Raw genomic sequence first — 17,422 nt, 5'->3', positions numbered from 1 at the left:
GGTTGAGCACGTTTTTTATGAGAAAATGTATCAAGATGGACCTGATGGTATGTGTTACTTTACGCACTTAACAATATAATGCAGAGACGCTCAAAATATTTTCTTTTTTTCGAAAACCCAAATTCTAAGGACATTCTCATTGCTCTCGTCACAATGATATATAAGATGTTAAGTCTAATTTCACTAGCTACGGCGCCTTTCAAATCGAAACTGAAATGGTAAATTCCTGTTTCAAAAATTCAAAATCAGATATTTTTTTATTCAAAATACGATATGGAATTACTTATTGAAAGTCAAAAACTACCACCTGAAGAAGAGAACGGGTGTAAGAAACTCAACGGGCTTCTTTTTTTTCATACAAATATCGTTACGATGTAGTATCATACAATAAAATTTATTGTTTAATAACCTGATGGTGGTCACTCCATTCCCAATCTGTGTTATCATTAAGAAAGTCATAATAAATCATCGCTCTAGAATTTTCGAGTCATTTCCATTTTCTCAACGACTGAACAAGTTTGAAAAGACTTTGTGACAAGACCGAGAATCTTTTTTTAAATAAATAAATGGTATTCGATTTTTAAAACCAAGGAGTTTTCAATTAAAAAGCTTTTAATATGGCAGGAACAGTGGAAATATTCCATTCCCGATACTTTCAGTGCAGCGCTCGTAAGCATGCATAAATTAACAAATAAGGAGGTTTACCAGTGGGAGGCTCCTTTGCACAGGATGCCGGCTAGATTATGGGTACCACAACGGTACCTATTTCTGCCATGTAGCAGTAATGTGTAAGCACTACTGTGTTTCGGTCTGAAGTTCGTCGTTGCTAGTGAAATTACTGGGCAAATGAGACTTAACATCTTATGTCTCAAGGTGACGAGCGCAGTTGTAGTGCCGCTCAGAATTCTGGGTTTTTCAATAATCCTGAGTTGCACTGCATTGTAATGGGCAGGACGTATCAATTACCATCAAGTGAACGTCATGTTCGTCTTATCACTTTTAAAAAAAATGCTTCAGAGGACATTGAGGTAGCTGTACTTCCGTTGGGTTAGGATTCGCAGAGGCATAGTCCTTAAATTTGGTCACAAACAAAAATTTTTGTTCATATTAATTTAAATATTGAATAGGAAAAGGTAAAACCAATATCTCACTAGTACGCTACTAAAGTTCTGGGTGTGGTTCCCTATAATATACTCTTGTGTTTATAATTATTAATTTACTTTTTTTTAACTTACTTGTGTAAGTATTTTAGTTTTTAGTATTTTTGTTGCATCACTTTGCATATATTGTAAATTGAAATGATTTGTAAATTGAATTAAAAATAAGAACTTGTAATACCTAATCTGTTTTGAAAAGAGCAACCTTAGAGTTTCTTGCTCGTTCTTCTCTAAGGAAATCTGCCTTCCGAATGAGCTGTATAAAAAAAAAATTTGATTTGATTATTTTATTAAATTATTCTAAGGGTAAATGCAATGACGTTCTATACACATGGACATATCATTCGCAGTCTGACAGCAGAACGGCAAAAGTGTGCTTAAAGACAATGTAAGCACACTTTTCTATTTAGTCGTGTGTTAATCAACAAGCTACAAGAAGTGCTTAAATAATACATTAACGACTCAAAAAAAAATCATCGGTAAGGTTATTTTATTTATATAATTGAATGATTGATATGTAGAATGCTTAAGTAATTTAATAAAACGAATATTTTTTCATTTAATATTGTATTAATTATTGACAAGTCCCCAGACAAGACCCTCTTGTCAGAATGAGACAGATGAAAGGACACAGTCAGAAATGAAAACAATAGAGTCGCTCTTTTTAACCGACTTCAAAAAAGGTGGAGGTTCTCAATTCGTCGGTATGTTTTTTTTATGTTTGTTACTTTCGACTGGGTGAACCGATTTTGACAATTATTTTTTTATTTGAAAGCTGGTGCTTCCATGTTCTATGTTGCTAGAATGAGATCTATTAATTAGATTGTATAAAAATATGAAATTATTGTTATACTTTTTAGTGTATATTATATCTATTGGTTTAGAATAGTGTTTTTGAGGTCGGTTGTTTATTTGTTAAATTTTTTTTAAAGGCCTATTGAACAATGATTAGCAATATTGTATTTTGTGTAATGTGAACGGCTTACAAGAATGTGAACGCTTACATACTAGTTCTATTTACACGTTATCACGGTATCGTTAAGTATCGTTACCTAGTGATAATTGATACTTATTTACATCGCAAATATGTAAAAGCTTATATTTTTCAGCTTTCCCGTACACGAGATAACGAAGAAAATAACTACATGTAAAATTTGACAAAAACTGTCATACAAACAATTGTTAATGTCCGCTTACGCTACTTATACCAAAAAGATACCCTGGAAAAGATATTTAAGTCTAAGAGACAAATTTAATTTAATTCAAGGAACTCAACATTTAAATAACCAGTTAAACTAATTATTTTATGTGAATTAAAATATTATATTTGAGTATAAGTTTCTCTCATTAAACCTTACCTTAACTTATTAAATCCAAATCCCTTTAGAACGTATAGAAGTATCAAATATAAACTCAAGCCAATAAATAAACATACAAACTTTCCCCTTCAGCAACCCACTTTTTGTCTGGAGTTAAAAAAATACATAACTGCTACTCCACTGATGTCACTGTCCAAATCGGGTTCTAAATTCAAAATACACCTCTGAAACTGAAATAGTGTTTTTACATTGCTGCCTATTGACCACTAATATTTAAAACAACTTTAGTAAACGCAGAAATGTATAGACATTGCAGTCGAAGGTTATTATGGTGTCATTTGTGGCATGTGCCATATTTCGGCTTTGATTTTGTATGAGGTGCATTGTCTATATGTATAGAACGTCATTGGGTAAACGGATAAAGAGGCTTGGTACGGAATTTAAGCGATGTCTTTGGATAGGTAGAAGTTAAAATAGAGTTTAATCTATGTTTAGAGCCCCCACCCCACGACACCGCCACAAGCAATTACATCTAACGATATTTCAAAAAATATTTATATCAAATGTATGTTTAAAATACGGTTACTAAAAATTAAAAATAAATGCACTCAGCAAATTTTAAACTTGGTGCCAATTGAAATTGAAATAAAAATTACGATATAAAATACTTGTGTTGTGTGTTGTGCTAACATCGGCAGTAACTTACCATAAAGGGTTGCAATATTTTTTTTAACCATAGCGCGTCGAATTTCATAATAGTTATGTTCTTAGTAATTATTGTTTTAAGTTAACAGATATGTTTGTCTTGTCTGTCTTATTAGAAACAGATGTTCTTATTTAAACGAAATAGGCAGAATGTGAAAGAAATAACGATCAACCAGCAAACAAGTGACATATTTAAATACCAATTAATTTAACATATTTCGATTTATTTGGCGACAATATACTTTAAAAGTCTAATAAATATCAAACATTGCGTAACAGTGATATTCAACTTAAGTGTTTTATTTTAAATTTATACGTTTGAGTGGAGAACGAAAACATATTATCCTCATTTATATTATTTTTTGTTTTGAAAAGACACACACATTCTGTAGATGGCGCGTTTGCATATGTTTAAATTCAGAAATAATAAATTACACATATTTGTATCAAAGAGACACAGTTAATAAAACTACATAGAAAGTACCACCAATATCACTTTAAAAACTTAACAAATGAGCGAAATCTCAAGTCAATTTCCTAATATGCAAATATTGGGGTTGAGCAGGTTATCAACTGTAAAGTAGATCCTGTAGATGAAGCCACAACCTGAGAGTTGAACAAAGCATACAGGATTTTATGACGATACGTCACTCGAACGGTTAGCTCAGTTGGTTAGAGCACTGGCACGGAACGCCAGTAGGGTTCGAGTCGCACATCGTTCATAAAATTTTGTTTTTCAAATTTTATTTGTGTATTAATCCTAGAAGTGAGGGTTATCACTTTAAAAACATAACAAATTGCTTACATAAATAGTGTCTTCTATAATATATATTTATATCTTAATATATATAAATTACGTGACACGTTGTTTGTCCGCGATGGACTCCTAAACTAATGAACGGATTTTAATGGGGGTTACTTCATGGAGTGCAGTTTGGTCCAACTTAAGAGATAGGATAGTTTTTATTTCGATTTGGGACCCATAATTATTTTTATATCCAATATTTGTTTTGTATGGACATATTTTCTATGAGAGAATTTATTGACGCAAGGTTTGACAGTTTTGCTGTGAAATATTATTGACAAAAACAGTATTTTATTATGTACAGAACAACGTCTGTCGAGTCAGCTTGTAATAATATTAATAAAATACCTAGACTAATGAATACGTTAGAATGTTAACGAAGCGCTTGTTAAACTACTCACTTAAAATCAGTTTCTTTCGCATTTTCCATCTCACATGTCCGAGGGGTGGTAATGTGCTAATGAATAGAGGGTAGCCCGGGGTAGTCGTGGGCGGGGCGTGCGTCCCCTGTCTCCCCCGGGATTGGCCGCCGCCGGCACCATCTATTATTCATAAAATAGTTTTTGAGTCGCGCCGCCGCTCATTTTAACTTTGTTACTGTAACTTAATAAGGATCATGTCACTTTAACTTAGTCCCAACACGAGAATTTTTAGCAAACCTTATGATCAAAGAGATTAAACGAATTAGGCGGTAATTTTGTTAGCGAGATGGACGCAAATGGATAATTGTGTGAGGCTGTTCATTTTTTTAAATCTTTTAGGAAAATTGTTTTTATAGTAATTAGTTGTGGCTTTTCATTGTTATAATTCAAGGTAATTAATTAGAAATGTACATACTTGATATGGGACAGGCTTAGATCATTTATACGTCTAGATAGACAGCTGTGAAAACGTCAAACGTCGAAAAAAAAAAGGGTTAAACCTCTATTTTGAGCACTGCACGCACACTAAAGTAATAAACCTGGCCTGTTTTCATCGGTTGTTTAGCAGCAAGGGGCTCTATCAAGACGTATAAATTATGTAAGGGGACAGGAATAGATAGGTTCAAAACAGTGGTAATGTCAACAAATAAATATGATTTAGTTGTGTTATAAAATATTATGTATAAATAAATAACCTTATATGTATTAAGTATATTAAAAATAAAACCTCTAATTTTATGGCGCTACATATGTATCTCAGAGTAATCAACCTTATTTTTCAAACCTGTAGTAGTTTATTTGTTAAATAATGAATAGAAGATATTTTAGAATTGAAAAGGTAAGTTAGCACGCACTAGGCTCGCAGAACACTTATCTTGTAGGTATTCAATGAGGCTGAGCAGTCACACTCGTCAATGGAACGCTAAAGTCGACTCGAGTTAAATAAACGGAGCGCGATAAGTTGAATAAAATTAAGCAGGTTATACAAAATTATAATTTTACATGTTGTGATTATGTATTAATTGTTAATGTTATTACTCTATGAATATGAATGAATATTATGACTGTTCATTGTCAGTACATTTATGAAAATTTAATATACGTTCACAAAAATCGACACCTTTTTGCTCTTAATAGTGATTTTCATTATTATAACACTAGAAATAAGGGATTGCTTGTAACTAATTCTGGTAGGCTTCATAGGATACATAATAGCTTTAAGGGTAAATGTATACACTTCTATAATAAAGTCCCAGCCACTGTTCAGGCATTATCTATAAATAAATTTGAATGTTTTATAAAAAAATGGCTCTGTCGTAAATCCTATTACTCCACTGCTGAATATCTAAATGACCGGACAGCCTGGGACTAGATTGTGATTATTTTATAGCGATAGAAATGACTATACAATATTGTACATTTTTATTGAAAAGAGCGCAAAAAAAATGCTGGGAGAGTTTCTTGCGCCGCTTCTTCTCTCTCAGAGCACCATTTATTTCCGAAGCGGTAGTAGTATCTAGTAGTTATTAAAAATGACATCGAAATTCTAAAGCAATCAATTTTGAGAAAATAAATGCCTTATGCATTAGGCAGACCTTATGAATATAGAACAAAAATATATTATGCTTTTTGTATTATTAAGTTCGTCGTGGGGTCACCGTTTTCTTGTAGTAGTATAGAAGCATCTATATTTAGAGTGTAGAGCTTTCGTCCGGTGCAGTATTAATTCCACTCCAATTTCTGCCTCAAATCAATAGTATCCTTGTACTACAGACAAAATTGATTCTTGACCCACTTTCCTGATAATACTTTTAAAATCATAAAATGGTTGTGTGATTGCACGACAATGATCACTCAACATAAGCTTAGCTCGTTTGTACTCCTCTTCCATAAAAAAATACAGGTTGCACTACGGGAGTGCCGGCAGAAGTGAAAACTTGAATATTAATGTTGTGCATTTTTGAATATTTTGGAAGGGTTAGGGAATAATTTCGCACGAATTGCTTTATTTATCAATATAAAAGTACTAGAATGTATGTGGTTAAATACAATATTCATTTATTGCGTTATCAATCTTATTTTTCAACAACAATGACAATTTATATTACATAAAAAAATTTATACTTCAGAACTATTACAATTATTTGACATTAAAAAGTCACTCAGAAAAATCAACTTTCATCCATAGTAAACTAATCTGTAAAAATATGTCACGGCTGAGATTCGATTCCTTGACCTCGCAATCACAATGATTCAACCACTGGTCCAGTGACCGTATGATCATTAAGTTGAAATAGCCGAACTCTATATTTTGTTAAAAGTATAAATCTTTCATCGATAATTTCAACGACAGTCTTACGAATTTTCGATCAAGCCACGAGTCCTGACGCGAGTTTGACATTTTATTCCCATTCCAAGAAAAGTTCAAGAAGTGTTCAAGAAGTTTTCACTTCAAATAAGGTAGTTTAGGTAGGTAGGTACGCATAAGGTAGTTTTATATTACGTTACAACTCAATTTATGTACTTCTTTATTCGTACGAAAATAATATCTTAAATACTTTTTCTTCTAAACAATTATCTCGAAAGTTTTCATTACATATAAAGTATTTTTCATTTCACGGTACTAAACCAATGATATTAATCAAATGAATTAATAAATTAAATGAATTGCTCACGTACATATTATACTATCTAGTAAGTAGTGAAAATTAAACCTTACCTGTGTAACGTGAGGTCCATATCGACAGTGTTTAATAATTACTCAAATGACACTTATCAATTGTTTCGCCTATCAAATCTACTGCATAAACTAACACACAACTGCATGTTACTAACACATTATGATCCTTTGCTGGTCGAAATAAAAAAAGAAGTTTTATTCTTACACCGCCCGTGTTTATTCTTATATACGTCGGGATAGCTTCGACGAGAATTGCAATAAGCTTGTGTCTGTTCAGTTCCACCTAGAAGACACAAGTTTTTGCGTTCACCGCATTGATGTACTATAAACAACTAGGCTCCCAATCGCCTATTTAAAGGTCGTCAAAAGTATCCAAGCGACGTTGTACATACGTATACATTAACTTATACAGATAACAAAAAACATTCATTCAAATTAGCATCTTATTTCATGGTAGTAATGTTCAAAGTCTTTTGTATACGCTCATGTGCGAAAGAGACGCTCTGGCGATGGCGATGTACTTTGTTTTAGCAATTGATATGTAATTAGGTATTTAGCAAAATGATTAAAAAGTAAAAACGTCAAGTTACTCACATATTTTTGTTCATTTAAAGGGACACTAATCTGAAATACGACACTTTATCCATTTTATGTTTGGATATGCTGTTATTTTGACAGTTTTTCACTGAACACTTTGTCGTTGCGTGGCGTTGCATTCAAAGCGCGGTCATAACACAACTGAACGAAAACTCTGCCTAACGACGCGTAAGCAGATTTTTAGCTCAGACAATTTTTAACCGTGATTGTGAGTCTAGATAGAACCGTCAATAAATAACCTTTTTATGTTAGTACAATTTCCAAAGGAGCCCTCATCCACCGCACCCGCACGTTGTTTATGGTTCAATCATACTAAACACTAACAGCGTAAGCTTTAATCAATTAGATATTTTTTCGAATTTCAAAAATATAAAGGATACTTAAAATCATGAATAGAAAATGCATTTAATTTCATGTACACAGATAGTTAATAAACTATAAAATAATAAGTGCACATCTCCATCCGGTTTAACTTTTCTCGTTGCACTTAAGCCTCGACCACTTCCGGCGGACGTAAAACACTTTTTAATTTCCGCCGCCGAGGGATTTTTCTACAAAGTTGATGAACTCTCAATTATTAATATTCAATTATTGTATATTTATAATGCTAAGTAATCTGGATTAGGTTTTAAACTGTTCAAATGGAGGTTTGCTTTTAATAATAATAATAATTATAGAGATTAGTTTTATATTATATTGTGAGGTTTAAGAATCTTGTTTAGAAATATTGTAATTGTTGGGGTATTTTAAGGGTTCCATAGGTATCAAAGGATAATGACCGAAATATTGATGGATAGCGCGGATGAGGAGATTGTCCGAATGGGAACCACCTCTGCTCGAGCTCATCAGCTCATAGTCGTCTGACTGATTGCATGATTAGCTTGAAGGAAAAAAATATTCAAATTTAAATATTTTTACACAAAATAGGATTCAAAATCACTTATTGGACGTAAAAACTACCACACATTTAAAAAGACTGCCTCAGACCTGACAAGAAGGGGCGCAAGAAACTCAGCGGGCTGGTTTTATAAAATATGGATTACAATGTAATATGGTACAATAAACATATGGTATCATTAAGAAAATCATTTATATTATAATAACCTTAACCACACAAACGTTTTTTAGCAATTCTTTTAAATTTCGTAACACATTTATCTTGTACATTTTCTGGGATCATATTGTAAAAGCATATACATCGCCAATAAAAGACTTACTAACTCGACTTAACCGAGTAGTAGTCCATAACAAGTTAATGTTTGTTCCTTTAACCGCTTTCATCATTATTTTTAAATGAAGAAATCGGTTATTTCCATGGTTTTAAATGATGACGAAATGATGTTTTTATAATATTCACATGTGAAATTGAATTCACGTAAACATGTATTCAAAATATATTTTTGGTCTCAATTGGGAAATTCAAAATATGTAGTACACGATTTTCTCTCTCGTGAGCGTGAAACTTAATTAACGAAATAACTTTAAATCACCAGTAAAACTTCACAATATTATTGTAATAAAAATCATATCTTAAGTCCTTATAAGTAAGACGTTAACGAACATAACGTAATCACAGACGGCAGCTGTAATCCCCACGCTAAGGGTAATTCCGACGCGTAACGTCCGGAATGACATTATCCCACGTAATAGGAAAGTTGATCTCACCCCAATACGAGCGATTTGTCATTGATTGTGCTGTGAATAACATTTTGTTACTTACTGAGCTATAATATCTTATTTGCGACCAATCTTAATGTTGAAAGGGACGAGACGAGCAGGACGTTCAGTTGATGGTATTTGATACGCACTGCCCATTACAACAGTACAGCCGCTCAGGATTCTTGAAAAACACAAAACTTCTGAGAGGCTATATATAGCGCTCTTCACCTCCAGACATAAGATGTTGAGTTTCATTTGCCCAGTAATTTCACTAGCTACCACGCCTTTTAGACCGAAACACAATAATGTTTACACATTACTGCTACACGGCAGGAATAGGCGCCGTTGAGGTACCCGTAATCTAGCCGGCATCCTGTGCAAGTGAGCCTCCCACTGGTGAACCTAGTTAAGTTCAGTTTTAGTTACACCGATGCCTGTATTAAACGGTAAATTTAAATCGTCAAACAACAGCTGTTGTGATGACGCAAGAAATTGTTGATCTCCTTTTTGTTTGGCTTATAATCCGAGTTTTTCCCAAATCGTCGTTATGGCGGACTTAATCTTAAGCCTAGCTAGTCCACTAAAAGCTTATGTTTATAAATATGGAATTTAACTTAACTCTCTCGATCAGTCTGAGCAAACTCTAAGTACGCTCTATAAATCTCAGTCTATGACTCCGCTGTATTACTCGTCTCGTTGCTACAGAACCCAAAAAAAAGTGTCTGTTTACTTATGTATGCACGTAAGAAGTTATACTTCTTTGGCCTAACGAAGCAAATAACATTAAAAATGATTTATTCCTGCTACGTTTGATGGCTATGAAAATTAATTATTAAGTAGTGTATACGGCTGTATGGGTTTGAACCCTTTGCCCTAATAATGTAATAATGGACGAAGAAACCAAAAAAAAATGATTGACGCTTAAAAATTTTAACGACTTTGGCAGAATGCGCAAATAGTGCAGCGTCAAAAAAAAACTTCAACCCGTTACTTTTGTGTTACAATTTCACTCTCATTATTTTTTCATAACGCGCCTAAAGAAGTATAACTTCAAAAATTATCCAATTGATTTCTTACATAAAAACGCTTATACATTGCTCATTACTTATGGTAAGTATTCTAAGACTTACAAAGGACGCATTCATAAAATATCGTTTAACAGATCGCTCAAGTGGTAAAAGGAGATCGCAATAAAACCTTATTCATATTCACCCTCCGAGGGAGGCACGTCATCAATTCCTATACTTGTGATATCGTACAAATAAAAGCACATATAATATCTGTTAGGGCTGCGATTTAGCACTCCGGCTTAATGGGCCGGTCCATCCGGACTCGCTGTTCTTATGGACACCCTTGACATAAATATTTTAATTTAGTTTTTGAAGTGAAAACTTCTTTTGGGGCACCGCACACATATTTTTCGTGATCCGATATCTGATATCCGTCACGCTCTGAGGTGAAAGGCTCGGGTAGATAGGGTGAACTCGGGACCACCGGGTACACTACCCGAGCGAAAAAAATAGAGTCAACTGCTCTTTGCTGTTGTGTCGCGGTGTTTAGTAAATTTATACGTAATAATTGTCATTATTTATTATTTTAGTTATCACAAACCAATGGTAGGCTCCTTTACACCGGATGCCGGCTGTGAAGCAGTAATGTGTAAGCATTACTTCGTTTCGGTCTGAAGGGCGCCGTAGCTAGTGAAATTACTGGGCAAATGAGACTTGACAACTTATGTCTCAAGTTGATGAGCGCAATTATTGTAGTGATATATTTTTTAAATACGATATGTTCACAATAAGAACGATGCGGGACTCGAACCCACGACTTCCCGCGTTCCGTGCGAGTGCTCTTCCAACTAAGCCAACCGTTCAAGTGACGTATCGTCATAAAACCTTGTAGGCTTTGTTCAACTCATGTACAGACATTCGTTCTATGCAGTTTGATTATAAGTATATATAGTTTATATAAGATTATTGTTGCAGATACAAGCTACTCCTATCACCCGGCGATACACGATGACACATTCGTTCGTCGAAAACAACGTCGCAATCGTACAACGTTCACTTTACAACAGGTATGTATTATAATTAGTCTAGCCATAAATATAATTAAAAAAAACCTTTTGAATCTGACATTCTTATAATAATATTCACATATTATAATTTATACCGATCCACGTATAAAATAATGATCTAATTATTCATGTTACATTGTGTTCTTAATTTTCGCGCCAATCACTGTTAAATGTTGTGATATTTATTCATTTATCTAATATATATAAGGCAAGTGTGTGTGGGCAAGCCGGTCGCGGGAGACCTCGTAGAACATTCGTCGATCAAATTGGGGACGTTTTGAGAAAAGGAGAGGTCCGAAGCACCCGCAACCGGCGAGCATGTATGAAAAGAGTAATGAATGTAGAGGAAGCGCGTGAGGTTTGTAAGGATAGAAGCAAATGGCATTCTATTGTCTCTGCCTACCCCGACGGGAACAAGGCGTGAGTATGTGTGTGTGTGTGTGTATATAAAATTCTCGTGTCATGGTGTCAAACTTTGAACTCCTCCGAAATGGCTTGACCGATCCTCATGAAATTTTGAGTGCATATTGGGTAGGTCTGAGAATCAGACAACATCTATTTTTCATCCCCCTAAATGTTAAGGGTGTTCCACACGAAATGTTTTTTTTTTTTTTGACATTTCTTTTTATTTGTTTGGTTATGAGACAGCAGTAAAAAATACATACAACTTCAAATTTTCGAAGCATCGCGAAAAGAAACTTCAAAGTATCGCGATTTTAATATCGGCAATACAACGTTTGCTGGGTCAGCTAGTTAAATTATATTATTCAAATGATGATAATATCCTGCAAAACTATTCTGACAGTGCGGGAACGAGTAACTTTAAATATATATTATAAACATTTACATATTTGTATAGAATTAAATAAATTAATATTTTAAATACAAGAATAACAATATTTACACTAGTTAAGGAAGGGTGCCCAAAAAGTATTTTTTTAACTTAGTTTTAAACCTAGATTTATTTGGCTCGAGGCGGATGTCCTAAATGCAATGAAATGCACATGCACGTACACCTCAACTCGTGATGTCTCTAGAAACAGAGTATGAGCGATCGTCGTCGGGTACTCTTGTGATACTTATCTTCAAATATTTAATCAACCATCCGTTGATCTTCAAAATATGTGAGTATTAACGAACATATTGGTTACATGGTGGTAAGTTCCACGGTCGCTTTAGGAGACCTTCGTATTTAATATGCTACGTAGATTAGTATGATGCTTTACAATCTGTGCTTAAAAACAACTCTAATCTTCAAAGTGTACTGATTTTCTTTACATTTTATTTCTTTAAATATATTTTTTGTCTATTTTGGTAAGTGTTTGGCAAGCCTTCTGCTCACGGAATAGGGGTTGCTAGTTCTACTCATAACTGGACGTAATTCCAGAAAAACGTTCCAAGCCACAATCATGTCGAAATTGAGTTAAGAACACAAAACTGGTCACGTGAGTCATATTAATGGACTGACAAAAAATGACTGCTCTACTGTCACTCTTTAAATGACATCATGACTTAGTAGCCCAACCAATATGTATGAACTACACTAATATTTAGTAAACTTTAAACACGAATTCATTGTAATTGGCTTGGAACGTTTTTCAGAAACTGCGTCCAACTAAAGAAGCCAACTTTCAGTATTAAAAGTTCAAGTTGTCGGTTGAAAGTGCTTAACTATGCCATTTTTGACAGTTGGAGGAATTGGAAACGGCCTTCGCGCAGACACATTACCCAGACGTCTTCACCAGAGAAGACCTGGCTCTGAAGATCAACCTCACTGAAGCTAGAGTACAGGTAACTTGAAATATTACTAACTTGTTTATATAACATTACCAAACTCACGTTTTCCTTAATACTGCCTATAACAATAATGTTTGGCATACAAAGCTATGCATGCCTTGAGACCTAAATCTAGTGAATGCTAATGAAAAAAAAAATTGTGTGTGCGTCTCGGGATGCCTGACTGAAGTAATGACTTAAAGTAATCAAAGTTGACCTATTAAATATTGAGATTGTTTAACATAATATAAGGAAAGATTATTTATTACTAATATCTTTTATTGATTATAAAAAATATTTTATTCTTAGTTACAATGCTTGAATATGTACATTGTAGTTTTGTGTATATGTACATTATTAGTATCATTATTTAATCCTATAAAAGCAACAATTGGTTAGAGTGAGAGAGGAAGAGCCTGCTTATCACTGCCGTATGCGTGAGAGAAAGGGAAGCCAGACAGACTGGCACCGTAACGCGTTACTTTACCAATTGTTAAAGGGTAAACCTCCCATAAGAAGTTATCACTTTAAAAATAAATATTCTTATTTTCATAATTTTCATTTTAGTTTTCATTATTTACCCAGACATAATATTACATTTGTAGTTGGCAGACAGTCGCCGTAACGCGTTACGTAACCAATCAGTTTACGCTCCCATAAGAAGTTATCACTAAAAAAAATCTATTCTCATTTTGATAATTTTCGTTTTAGTTTTCATTTATTTACCGTACATGGTTGTATTTACCGATACATAATATTACATTTAGTTGCCAATACATCTCTGCTTACAGCCGAAACAAAAAGTTGTTCTTTCCAACTTCATCGTAATCTCTCCCATCTGCAATAATCCCCACAATATATCACTAGGTTTATGCTAAGACGTCGCGCCACCTAAATTATGAACTTTGATGTTGCACGTAAGCAGTTACGTGTGACTCCAGGAGTAACGTCTCTACGGTTTTAAGCAAATTGCTTGACGCAACCGCGTATGTTTTATTTATGTTGGAGTAAAATTTGTTCAATTTCGACAGCGAGGCACGCAGGGGATATTTAGTGGCTCAGTGTCGCGGCAACTTGAATGTTTTATTACTTAAACTATTGCATATTAAAGTTTTGATGACTTTTTGGCAAAACTATGATTGTCGTATCAGAAACAGACTAATATGATAGGCGTGTTGGAATAAATGTTAAATCAATTGTTTTATTGTTACTCTAATAATACAAATCTGACTTATGCAGTATAACTTGAAATATACAATATTCTTATCTTATATATTTATCTATACAATTCTAAATAATAACGATACTTCACTCGAATGGTTGGCTCAGTTGGAAGAGCGCTCGCATGGAACGCGAGATGTCACGGGTTCGAGCCTCGGATCGTTCATAAAATTTTGTTTTCAAATTTTTTTTGTGTCCTTATCCATTCCTGCCTTAATTCAATATTTTTGTTTCACGACGACAAAAGTTTATACTTTGAATAGCTATATGACTGCGAGTTAAAAGAGTTTCTGTATGGATTCTTTGGTTTGGGTGAAAACTCATGTAAGTTTGTTTCTTACGGTGAATAAAATATTTAAACTTATAATATACTAGCACACATTTGTTGTTAAACTTTAACATTTTTACTTAAATATTACTTAACAATAATTTGATATTTATATTTAACATCGGGTATTAATTTAACATTGTAATTTTGATACTATGTCTTCTGTATAGTAATATTATTTTAATTGTATTTTAAGATGCCAAAATAAAATGGTAAACCGAAATGGTTTAAAATTTTATCCTATGGTATCTAATATTTTGTGAACATTCCTTTGTCCTCCTCTTCCATACACTAAAAAACTTCTTCTGATATGAAGAATAAATTTCTTGCTAATTTATGTCTAAAATAAAAGCCTTAATTTAAACTTATACAACTGAGTTCAATACTATATTTGAAACAAGGCACTTAAGGATGGTATTAAAAAAGGATTATTCTTGTGGTATAATGTTAATTATCATTGTTGGGGTTGTAAAAGCCAAAGTATAAACGCAAATGTGCAAGTGTTGCTCTCAAGAGAATAAGTGGCAATGAGTTTCTTGCGACTTATTCTCTTTTAAAGATCAACCTTTACCACCTCCTTTGTTAGAGTCGGTCAAGAACAGCTCTATAATAAATAGGCATAGATATATTTTTTTAAGCGCAAGAAAATCCACCAATATACAATTTTATGGACAGAATTTTTTTTATTATTATTCTTACATCGGTATCAAATTTATATTTGAATTACTTAAAACTACAAGATATTAATTTTTTTGATATTTCTTTCGGTTACAAGCGTGGTTGTGGTATTCCGCTCAGAATTAGGGGTTTTTCAACAATCATGAGTTGCCTGCATTGTAATGGGCAGGGCATATCAGTTACCATCAGCTGAAAGTCCTGCTCGTTTCGGCCCTTATTTTCATAAAAAACAAACGAACGATTAGTTATCATAAAATAATATATCATGAAAATCATTTAAAAATATAAATTCCATAAAGGAATCCTCATATATAAATTTATTTGATTGCTTATCTTAATAACAACCCCAACACAAGGAAAATTGTCGAAATTGCCAATACGTCGGAAAATTTTCGAGCATTCCCATAAAATGGGCAACATGTCAATTGAAACTCGGATATATAAGTGCACTCAACGAAACTAACACCCGATATCGAATTCCATACGTCGATATGTCCAATAGCACTTCCATTAGTTAACTAGCATTGTCCAACGAACCAATATCAAAACTTGAATTGAACGACCAGTGTTGCAAGAGCTCTGGGCTTGATTGTACCATAAATTAATAAAGAGACGTACAAAAGGTTTTTTATTTCTGTATCTCATTTAAGTTATGTTTTTGTTATTAATAAATTATGTTTATCTACTTATTCTACAGTTACTGGTCCTACTATAAATATTTTGTTTTTAAACTTTTTGAACTTTAACATTGTTATTATTATGAAGGATACATCCCATACTATTTTTTTGATTTAAAATATCAACCTTCGTCAGTAGTGTGTGTCCTGAATTAGGGAATCAAAGACCAAAACGAACAAGGCGCCAAGTGGATAGATTGATGTACGTGTAGTGTCAAGTGTTTTTCGCCGCCTGCGCAGTTCCTTCATGACTACGATTCATGCAATTGGATCGAAATATCAGCATCAAATTAATAAAATATATATCGTGAGTACTCGTTATAATAATTACAATATAAATATTTTTACAACAAAAACTTCAAGTTTTTATTATTTTGAATTAAAAAATTGGAATGCGTTTATATTGATAGAATCTTCAATAATTTCCCGCCATTTAACAATTTTTTTTCAAGGTTTATATTTTTAATCAAAAAAATAGTAGATATGGCATGTCAAGTAAAACAGAATTGTAGAGGAAACGGACACTTGACTAATAGGGTAAATTAAAGATTAAAGAACAGGAGGTCATTATATATTAACAAAATTTTTAAATACAAGAAAAATTGAAGCAAAGCGCGCCAAAAATTTGAATTTGGCGCCAAAAATACACCATTTTCTATTTTTATTTATTTTGATATGCCCAGTGTCAATCTCAAAGTAAATATGAATCTAACGACACCTCTTAATCTAAAATTCATCGAGTTGTTCAGGCCTCAGAGCGTGCCAAATAATTATACATACGTTATACGTGGGTATATTTATATACATACATAGTCTCAAAAAACATAACCCTCTTTCTGGCGCAATCGGGTAAAAAGGTTGCTGTTGAAGCAAGAATTCACCAAAATCCTAAAACGAAACAAAAAATAATAATTGTGTATATAATAATATTTAAACCGCCACATCCACACAAAATTACGCTGAAAGAACTATTTTATTTCTTGATATATCAAGAACGACCGTTTTGTTGTCTTGTAGTTCAACTTATGTTGGTCGGCCATAACTTGTTTAAGTCGTTCATCTATAAACGGTATTATAGTGCTGTCGTGTTTGAATTCCCTTTTGATATTTGGAGTTTCAGTATCATTAAAGCACTCTTGGGGTTATAAAATAATATTTTTGAGATGAAAACTTATTTAGCTGTGCTGAGTATTTTGTTATTGAATGAAACATATTATGTTCGGAAAAAGTAAGCTCGTGAGAAGAACATACAAATGAAACTCAACGGCCACTGTTTTCAATCAAATAGAGTATTTTACAATGGCTGTATTATCATTACAAA

At 33.2% G+C, this 17,422-nt stretch overlaps 1 long non-coding RNA gene across 1 annotated transcript in view; it reads left to right on the top strand.

The window, feature by feature from the left end:
* Positions 1-17,422, top strand: part of LOC126967742 (uncharacterized) — a 108,407-nt gene that overhangs the window by 21,089 nt on the left and 69,896 nt on the right. The window contains exons 3-4 of the long non-coding RNA XR_007730071.1: positions 11,330-11,421; positions 13,111-13,212. This is a non-coding gene — a long non-coding RNA (uncharacterized LOC126967742). The remainder of the gene's footprint in view (positions 1-11,329; positions 11,422-13,110; positions 13,213-17,422) is intronic.

Source organism: Leptidea sinapis, chromosome 13 (assembly GCF_905404315.1).
Source record: "Leptidea sinapis chromosome 13, ilLepSina1.1, whole genome shotgun sequence".
Taxonomy (NCBI): domain Eukaryota; kingdom Metazoa; phylum Arthropoda; class Insecta; order Lepidoptera; family Pieridae; genus Leptidea; species Leptidea sinapis.
Note: the sequence above shows the minus strand (reverse complement) of the source record. Positions and strands in the feature narration are given on the sequence as shown.